Genomic DNA, 9801 nt, shown 5'->3' with positions numbered 1-9801 from the left:
GCACAGGTGAAAATAAATCATGAGGAGTTAAATCATAATATATAAAAAATGCACAGAAAATTCTTGGAACAATGTTGGGCACTTTATATTCATTATGTACTTTTATTATTTTAATAATTCTATGAAATTAGAATCACTGTTTGATTTAATGGATAAAGAATTTGAGGCTTAAGAACTTTGTTATTTCTTGTCCAAGGCATGCAGTGGAGTCTGAAATCAGAGTCAGAATTGTTTCCAAAGCTTTTGCAATTATTAATGATTCATTTTAAAAAATACATTATAGAACAGTTTTAGATTTACATAATTGTTATGAAGATAGTACAGTGATAAATCCTGAACCCACTTCCCCTATTCTTAACATATCTCATCCAGAATACAGTATTACATTTAGCCATCATTTCTCCTTAGACTTCTCTTATCTTTCTCAGTTTCTCTCTCTTTCCTTGTATTGGATGAACTTCATAGTTTTAAGCATTGCTGGTCAGTTCATTTGTAAAATGTCCCTCACTTGGAAATTCTTATGTTTCCTTGTGATTAGACTGGGATTCTAGATTTTTGGTGATAGGTGGATTATCATCACATTTTATCAAGGGGACATTCTATAAACATCAATAATTACAGTTGATGTTTATCTTTTCTGATTAAGAGAGAATTCATATAGTGTCTCCATTATAAACTTACTTTTACTTAGGCTCTCTGTACAGAGCAATAGGTAAGGAGTTAAAAATGTGCAGTTCAAACTTCAGAAACATGGAGTTATGCTTCACCTCCCTGAGAGGGAATGTGTGTATAAATTGTCCCCTGTGTGGAAGTTTTATCTCTTCAAATTCAATAATTTGTTTATTTCTTCATTTATTTAGTATTAGTACAAAGTCATGAGTATTCATTTTATAATTTCAGTTACAATACATTAAAATATTTATTGTCTTGCTCAAATTTTTGTAGTTTTGGACTTTGGGAGGTATTCTAGCTGCTTCCTCTGTCCTTATGAATTGTCCTCACCATTGTGCAGTATTTTTGGAAGAGCACTTAACTTATTATTTTGTCATGATAAGAAGCTCCAGCCTCATTTTGAATATTTCCTGCTATAAAATAAACTTAGAATCAGTCATTTCTCTAGGGTACTTTGGTTCATTTTCTTGGAAAATTGTGTTAAGTTTCTACTAGTATTTGCTGCTATTGTAGCCTCTAAGCTATAGAGCAAGAAATATATATGTGTATACTAACCTATGTGTATATACATATCTAAATATTTCTATAGATAGATATCTGTATCTACTTTAAGCTAAATAGGAGTTCACCATGATGCTTCCAACTCTAAGCTTTTCCACATGGATCATTCTAACCTCCTACTTTTGCTTGTATTTAACCATCCACCACAGCACTGAAAACATTTTCCAGCCATCCATGATTCTACTACTTAACTATCCAATTCATGAATATGAATATATATTATATATCTGATATATAACATACCTTCACAATCAGCCTAAATTGAAAATCTGTACAAGATAAGCATCAACTCCCACCTCTGTAACTACAATCTATTTCCTAGTAACCTATTTTCTAGATTCTAACTCTATGAGTTTGCTTATTATAATTAGTACATAAAAGTGAATTCATTGCAGGGGTATTGGCCTACCCCACCTTGATGGCTGCTAACATGACCACAGACATAGGGGACTGGTGGTTTGATGGGTTGAGCCCTCTACCATAGGTTTTACGCTTGGGAACTGTTGCTGCAAAGGAGAGGCTAGGCCTCCCTATAATTGTGCCTAAGAGCCTCCTCCCGAATGCCTCTTTGTTGCTCAGATGTGGCCCTCTCTCTCTGGCTAAGCCAACTTGAAAGGTGAAATCACTGCCCTCCCCCCTACGTGGGATCGGACACCCAGGGGAGTGAATCTCCCTGGCAACGTGGAATATGACTCCTGGGGAGGAATGTAGACCTGGCATCGTGGGACGGAGAACATCTTCTTGACCAAAAGGGGGATGTGAAAGGAAATGAAATAAGCTTCAGTAGCAGAGAGATTCCAAAAGGAGCCGAGAGGTCACTCTGGTGGGCACTCTTATGCTCACTTTAGACAACCCTTTTTAGGTTCTAAAGAATTGGGGTGGCTGGTGGTGGATACCTGATACTATCAAACTACAACCCAGAACCCATGAATCTCGAAGACAGTTGTATAAAAATGTAGCTCATGAGGGGTGACAATGGGATTGGGAAAGCCATAAGGACCACACTCCACTTTGTCTAGTTTATGGATGGATGAGTAGAAATATAGGGGAAGGAAACAAACAGACAAAGGTACCCAGTGTTCTTTTTTACTTCAATTGCTCTTTTTCACTCTAATTATTATTCTTGTTATTTTTGTGTGTGTGCTAATGAAGGTGTCAGGGATTGATTTAGGTGATGAATGTACAACTATGTAATGGTACTGTGAACAATCGAAAGTACGATTTGTTTTGTATGACTGCGTGGTATGTGAATATATCTCAATAAAATGAAGAGTAAAAAAAAAAAGTGAATTCATACAATATTTGTTCTTTTGTGTCTGGCTTACTTCACTCATCAAAATATCCTCTGGCTCATTCATGTTGTCACATGCATTAGGACTTCATTCCTTGTTTCAGCAGAATAATATTCCATCAAATGCATATACAACATTTTGTTTATCCATTCATTGGCTGATGGACACTTGAGTTGCTACCATATTTTGCCAATTGCAAATTATGACTCTGTGAACACTGATGTACAAATGTCTGTTCAAATCAATGCTTTCAGTACTTCTGAGCATATACATAGAATCAGGAATTCCAGAACATATGGTAATTTGATAATTGGTTTCCTGAGGAAATTCCAAATTGTCTTCCACAGAGACTGCACCATTGTGCCTACCCTCCAGCAATAAATGAGTGTATCTATTTCTACACATGCTTTCCAACATTTGTAGATGTCTGTTATTTTAATAGTGAACTTTGTATTACATGTGAAATGATGTCTCATTGTGGTTTTGATTTGCATTACCTTAATAGCTAGTGATGTTAGGCAACTTTTTAATTATTCATATTTCCTCTTTGGATAAATGTCTATTCAACTCTTTTGTCCAGTTTTAATTGTGGTGTTTGTCTTTATATTGTTGAGTTGTAGGATTTCTTTATATAGTCCACATATTAACCTTTATCAGATATCTGGTTTCTAAATAATTTCTCCCATTGAATAAATTGCCTTTTCACTTCCTTGACAAAGTCCTTTGATGCACAGAAGTATTTAATTTTGAGGAAGTTCCATTTATCAATGTTTTTATTTCATTATTTGTTCTTTGGTTATAAAGCCTAAGAAAACATTGCCTACCACAAAATCTTGAAGATATTTATATACACATCTAGGATTTATAAACTTCTGTTTCTTATATTTAGTTCTTTGGTCCACTTTGAGTTAATTTACATAGAAAGATAGATAGATACAGATATAGAGTCCACTTTCATTCTTTTACTTATGGATATGCAGTTCTCCCTGCACCATGTGTTTAAGAGACTATTCTTTTCCAGTTGAGTGGATTTGGGAGTGTTGTCAAACATTAATTGGTCAGAGAAGTGAGGATCTATTTCTAAACTCTCAATTTCATTCCACTGGTGGATACATCAATCTTTATGCAAGTATCAGGCTGTTTTATTGAATGACATTTTATCCTTGGTGCCGGAGACAGCAGCAATCCCACCCTTTCCAAGGATCCTCAGGGCTTGAGATAGCAGGAGTCACAACCTTTCCAAGGGACTTCAAAAAGGCTCTCTTCTCTATTTCAAAGTCTGAGAGTCTTTCACTGAATGCAGTACCATGCTCTATTGACCACTCTACTTTTAATATATTTTAAAGTCAGGAAGTGTGACTCCTCTAACTCCATTATTCTTTTTCAAGTTGTTTTTTGCTATTCAGTGCCCCTTACAATTTCAAATAATTTTAATTGGGTTTTCCACTTCTGCAAATTTTGCAGTTGGAATTTTGGTTGACATTGCTTTGATTCTTTAAATTGCTTTGGGTAGGATTGACATTTAACAATACTTAGTTTTCCAATCCATGAACATGGAATATCCTACCATTTATTTGCATCTTTTTTGACTTTTTGGCAATGTTTTGCAGATTTCTGTGTGAAAGTCCTTTTCACTCTTGGTTAAATTTATTCCTAGATAGTTGATTCTTTTAGTTGCTAATGTAAATGCTTTTTTTCTTGATTTATTACTCATATTCTCATTACTAGTTGCAAAAGTTTGCTAAAGATGCTGAAATGCAATGTACAAGAAATAGACAGGTGTTTAAAATTGGGGTATGTTAGTTCACAAATTTACAGTTCCAAGGCCATGAAAATGTCCAAATTAAGGCATCAAGAGTTGGATTCCTTCTGTTAAGAAATCCCAATGGCACTTAGGACTCCTCTGTCACATGGGAAGCCACATAGCAATGTCTGTTAGTCCTTCTTTTCCTGTGTTATGGCTTCAAAATGACTTTCTCCAAAATGTCTCTGGGCTTCTATCTCTCTTAGCTTCTTTGTTAGATTCTTTCAGGTGCAAATCATGGATTAGGTATCTTAGCTTCACTTTTAGTTTATGTGCTTGTTTCTCCCAGGGTGCTTCTCTCTAATCATCTCTCTCAGCTTCTCTCCACTCCTTTAGGTGCTTCTTGCTTCTTTTGGGCAAACTCAGGGCTTCTTCCCTTAGCTTAGCATCTCCAGACATCTATCTGTCTGTATTCTCCAAATGTCTGAGTCTGTTTCAGCTCTGAGCTCTCTCATTAAGCTCTCTTTATGAGTCCAGTAAACTAATTTAGACAAACCTTGAATTGGCATCATCACAGCTCCATGGAAATAATCTAATCAAATATCCCACCCATAATAAGTCTGCACCCACAAATTTGGATTAAAAGAACATGGCTTTCTGGTGTATATAAAAGATTCAAGCCAGCACATTATTGTATAGAAACACAACTGATTTTTGTGTGTCGGCCTTATATCTTGTCACTTTGCTGGTCATTTATTAGCTCTAGCAGCATTGTTGTAGATTTTTCAGGACTTTTATATATATGATCATATCATCAACAAACAGGATGAGTTTTACTTCTTTCTGATTTGGATGCCCTTTATTTCTTTTCCTTGCTAAATTGCTCAGCTTAGAACTTCTAGAACAATGTTGAGTAAGAGTGGTTATAGTGGGCCTCCTTTCCTTATTCCAGGTCTTAAAAGGAATGCTTTCAGTGTCTCATCCTTGAGTATGTCATCAGCTATTGGTTCCTTATATATGCCCTTTATCATGTTGAGGAATTTTACCTCAATTAATATCTCTCAATGTGTCTTTATCAAGAAAGGATACTGTATTTTGTCAACTGCCTTTTCTGCCTTGGTTGTGCTGATTATGTGGTTTTACCCTTTGGCTAGTTAATGTAATGTTTTACATTAAATGATTTTCTTGTGTTGTTACTTTGCATACTGGGGATAAAACCTACTTGATAATTGTATAGAATTCTTTTAATGTGCTGTTGGAGTCAAACTTCAGGTATTTTCTTGAGGATGTTTAATCTATATTCATTAGTTAAATTGGTCAGTGTGCCAGTTTGTATATATTATGTCCCCCAGAAAAATCCATGTTTTTTGATGCAATCTTGTGGGTGTTGAGGTAGTAGTGTTGATTAGGTTGGAAACTTCTGAGTGTTTCCATGGAGGTGTGACCACCCAACTGTGAGTGACACTTTTGATTAGGATGTGACCTCTTGATTGAATGTTTCTATGGCAATATGGCCCTGCCCATACATGGTAGGTCTTGATTAGTTCACTGAAGTCCTATAAAAAGAATTCAAAAAGAGAGGGACCTCACAGCAACTGAGAGTGACATTTTGGAGAGGAGCTGCAGCCAAGAAAAACATTTTGAATATGGCCATCGATAGTAGGCTTTAGATTCTCCAGAGTTTGTCTGGGAGAAACTAAGAGAATACCCACTGATGCCTAGAGAAAAATGTTGTGGGAGAAAGCCATTTTGAAACACAACCTGGAATCAAAGGAAGAAGACATAAGCCACGTGCTTTCCTAGACAACATTGGTGTTCCAGATGCCAGTGGCCATTCTTCTGTGAAGGTACCCTATTGTTGATTCTTTACCTTGGACACTTACGGCCTTAAGACTGTAACCTCCTTTATAAAAGCCAATCAATTCCTGGGATTTTTCAGGATGACAGTATTAGCAAACTGGAAAAGATTTGGGTATCAGAGAAGTGGGTTGCTGCTGAGCTTCCAAATATCAAACAATCTGGAATGGCTTTCTAATGGATAAGGGGAAGATTCTGGTAGAATTGTGAGGAGCTTGATAGAAAAGTCCTAGATTGGTCAGAAGAGACAGTTGGTAGAAATATGGACTCTAAAGATACTTCTGATGTGGGCTTGAGCAGAAATGATGAACATGTCATTGTCAACTGGAAGAAAAGTGATCCTTGTTTTAAAGTGGCAGAGAATTTGGCAAAATCGTGTCCTGGTGTCAAATGGAAGGCAGAATTTGAAAGCAACAAGCTGTAAAAGTTTGCCTGAGGAAATTCCCAGACTACCTGGAGGTATATGGCCTGGCTTCACCTTGCAGCTTATAGTAAAATCCAACAGGACAGAGATAAACTGGGAAATGAACTCTTGGGTACAAAGAAACCAAAACTTCACGGTTTGGAAGATTCTGGGCTTCCAGAAAGTGAAACTACAGAAGCTACAACCCCACATGAGGATTTAACCAAACATGGAAAATGACTGCCATTTTAGTACAAGCCAGGATTGTAGATGGTGTTATCCAGAAAGGATTTGTAAAAATGCCTGTTGTCTGATGGCTTTTTTCCATGTGTGCTTCATGCCAGGCCAATGAGATTTTTGAGAAAACTCTATATTCAGAACAATGGCCAGTCTGGACTGGAGGGGACAAAGAAACAAATTGAAGGAAAATTTTCTTCAAAGACAGAGCCATGGAGATTGAGGTATGGAGTCAAGAAGTCTCAGGCTAGGAGAGTCGAGCAACCTGTGCACATGGAAAGGGTGAGATTGTCATGGGGGCAGATCACAGGCCTTTTATCCCAGTGCTCAGGAAGAGTGCTGCCACCCAGGCCAGAGAGGCTGCAGCACATTCTCTGGGGATTGGGGAGAGCCTGGCCACCACCCCACTGTTCAGAAAGGGCAGAGAGAGTTTGCCCTGGAGAGGAAGATTCTGAGTGGCACCGCAATGATTGAGGAGGGTGGGGTAGAGAAGAAGGTCATCTCCCCAATGCATGGATATGTTAGAACACTCAACATATTTGGAGAGAAAAGGGCTGCTGTGAAGGCCCTTGGAAAGGTTTGGATTCCCACTCTTCGAAGCCTCAAGGATAAAACATCATTCTATCAATGACTCTGAGACTTTGAAATCTAATGGTGTTTGCTCTGTGTGTTTTAGGAATTGTTTTGTTCCCTTAAACCCTGTTTTCCTTTCAGTTTCCCCCTGGCAATGGGAATGTTTATCCTATGATTGTCCCTCCTTTGTATATTGGCAGGACATAACTTGTTCTGAGTTTCTCAGGTCCACAGCTAGAGGGGAATTTTTCTTTGAGATAGACCACACATGTGACTGCTTTTGATGGGATCTTGCACTTTCTTATTGTTACTGAAATGATTTAAGTTTTTATGATTCTGTAATGGGATGTTACAGAACATCTGGGGTTCATCTGGGGTCCATGAGGTGGAATGTACTGGTCTGGATATATTATGTCCCCCAGAAAAAGCCATGTTCTTTTATGCAATCTTGTGGGAGCTGATGTATTAGTGTTGATTAGGTTTCAACCTTCTGAGTGAGTGTTTCCATGGAGGTGTGACCACCCAAATGTGAGTGACAACTTTTATTAGGACCTCCTGGTTGAATGTTTCCATGGAAATGTGGCCCCACCCATACATGGTGGGTCTTGATTAGTTCACTGGAGTCCTATAAAAAGAACTTACAAACAGAGGGACTTCAGAGGAACTGAGAGTGACATTTTGGAGAGGAGCAGCAACCAAGAGAAACATTTTGAAGATGGACATTGATAGTAGACTTTAGCTTCTCCAGACTGTGCCTGGAAGAAACTAAGAGAATACCCCCAGGTGCCTAGAGATAAATGTCCTAGGAGAAAGCTATTTTGAAACACAACCTGGGAGCAAAGGAAGAAGACATCAGCCATGTGCCTTCCCAGAAAACAGAGGTGTTTCAGATGCCAGTGGCCATTCTTCTGTGAAGGTATATATGGTTGATTCTTTACCCTTGATGCATTATAGCCTTATGACTGTAGTTTTATAACCAAATAAACCCCCTTTATACAAGCCAATCCATTTCTCGTATTTTGCCTGATGGCAGCATTAGCAAACCATAACAGCTGGCAATTTCCTTTTCTTTTAATATTTTTATCTGGCATTGGAATTAAAGTGATTTAAGCCTCATAGAATACTTTAGGCAGTTTTCTCTCCTTTTCATTTTTTGGAATAGTTTCAGCAGGATTGATATTTATTCTTCTTGGACTGTTTGGTAGAATTCACCAGTATTCCATCAGGTGCTTGGACTTTCCTTTATTTGGTGGGTTTTATATAAATGATTCAGACACTTGTAATTTCATTGTTGAAGTATTCTATTTCTTCTGGAGTCAGTGCAGGCTGTTTCTGTGCTTCCAGGAATCTGATCATTTCATCTAAGTTGTTTTCTTTCTCAACATACAGTTGTTCATAGTATCTTCTTTTTGTCTATTTTTTGTATTGAAATATATTTACATGTCATACAATCATCCAAAGTGTAAAACAAATGTTCACAGTATCAACAAATAGTTGTGAATTCATCACCACAATCAATTTTTGAATATCTTTACTACTCCAAAAAATAAAAAATAAGAATAAAAATAAAAGTAAAAAGAACACTCAAAACATCACATGCCTCCACTCCCCCATATTATTCATTTACTTTTTTCCCAATTTTTCTACTCCTTTGCCCATATATAGTTGTATGCTTGCATTCAAGAATCAAAAATACTGGATTACAGTTCAACAGTTTCAGATATTTCCTTATAACTATACTAATCAATTAAAACTAAAAAGGGGTATCTATATAATGCATAAGAGTTACCTCAAGAATGACCTGTTGACCCCATTTGAAATCTCTCAGCCACAGAAAGTTTATTTTCTTTCATTTCTCTTCCACCTTTTGGACAAGAAGTCTTCCTCAGTCACACAATGCAGGATCCAAGCTCATCCTTGGAAGTCATGTCCTATGCTGCCAGGGAGATTTATAGCCCTGGGAGTCATGTCCACATGGGGGGGGGGCAGTGAATTTACATGCTGAGTTGGCTTATGGAAAGGGCCCACGTCTGAGCAACAAAACAGGTTCTCTGGGGGTGACTTAGGCATGATTATGAGTATGCTTAGCATCACCTTTGCAGTAAAAAGTTTCATAAGTGCAAGCCCCAAATCAAGGGATTAGCCCATTAAAATGGTAGTCCCCAATGCTTGTGAGAATATCAGGAATACCCCAGGTGGGGAAGTTCAATATTTCCCCATTTTCCCCAGTCCCTTGAGGGGGCTTTGCAAACATGTTTTATTCACTGCCCAAATTACTCTGTGTTGTATTGGGACCTCATGTTAACCTGTACAAACCAGTGAGACCTCACTCCCTAGTCAAGTTTCCATGTAATTATGGTATTTGAGCAAACTGGCAATACAAGTTAAATTAAATATTGTGGTACAGAAAATACAGGTTTTGAACCAAATAAAATTCTCTTCCTTTGGTCCCACTCAGTAAC

The sequence above is a fragment of the Choloepus didactylus genome (genome assembly GCF_015220235.1).
Source record: "Choloepus didactylus isolate mChoDid1 chromosome 25 unlocalized genomic scaffold, mChoDid1.pri SUPER_25_unloc2, whole genome shotgun sequence".
Classification (NCBI taxonomy): Eukaryota; Metazoa; Chordata; class Mammalia; order Pilosa; family Megalonychidae; genus Choloepus; species Choloepus didactylus.
The sequence above is the reverse complement of the archived record's forward strand: the minus strand, read 5'-3'. Positions refer to the sequence as shown.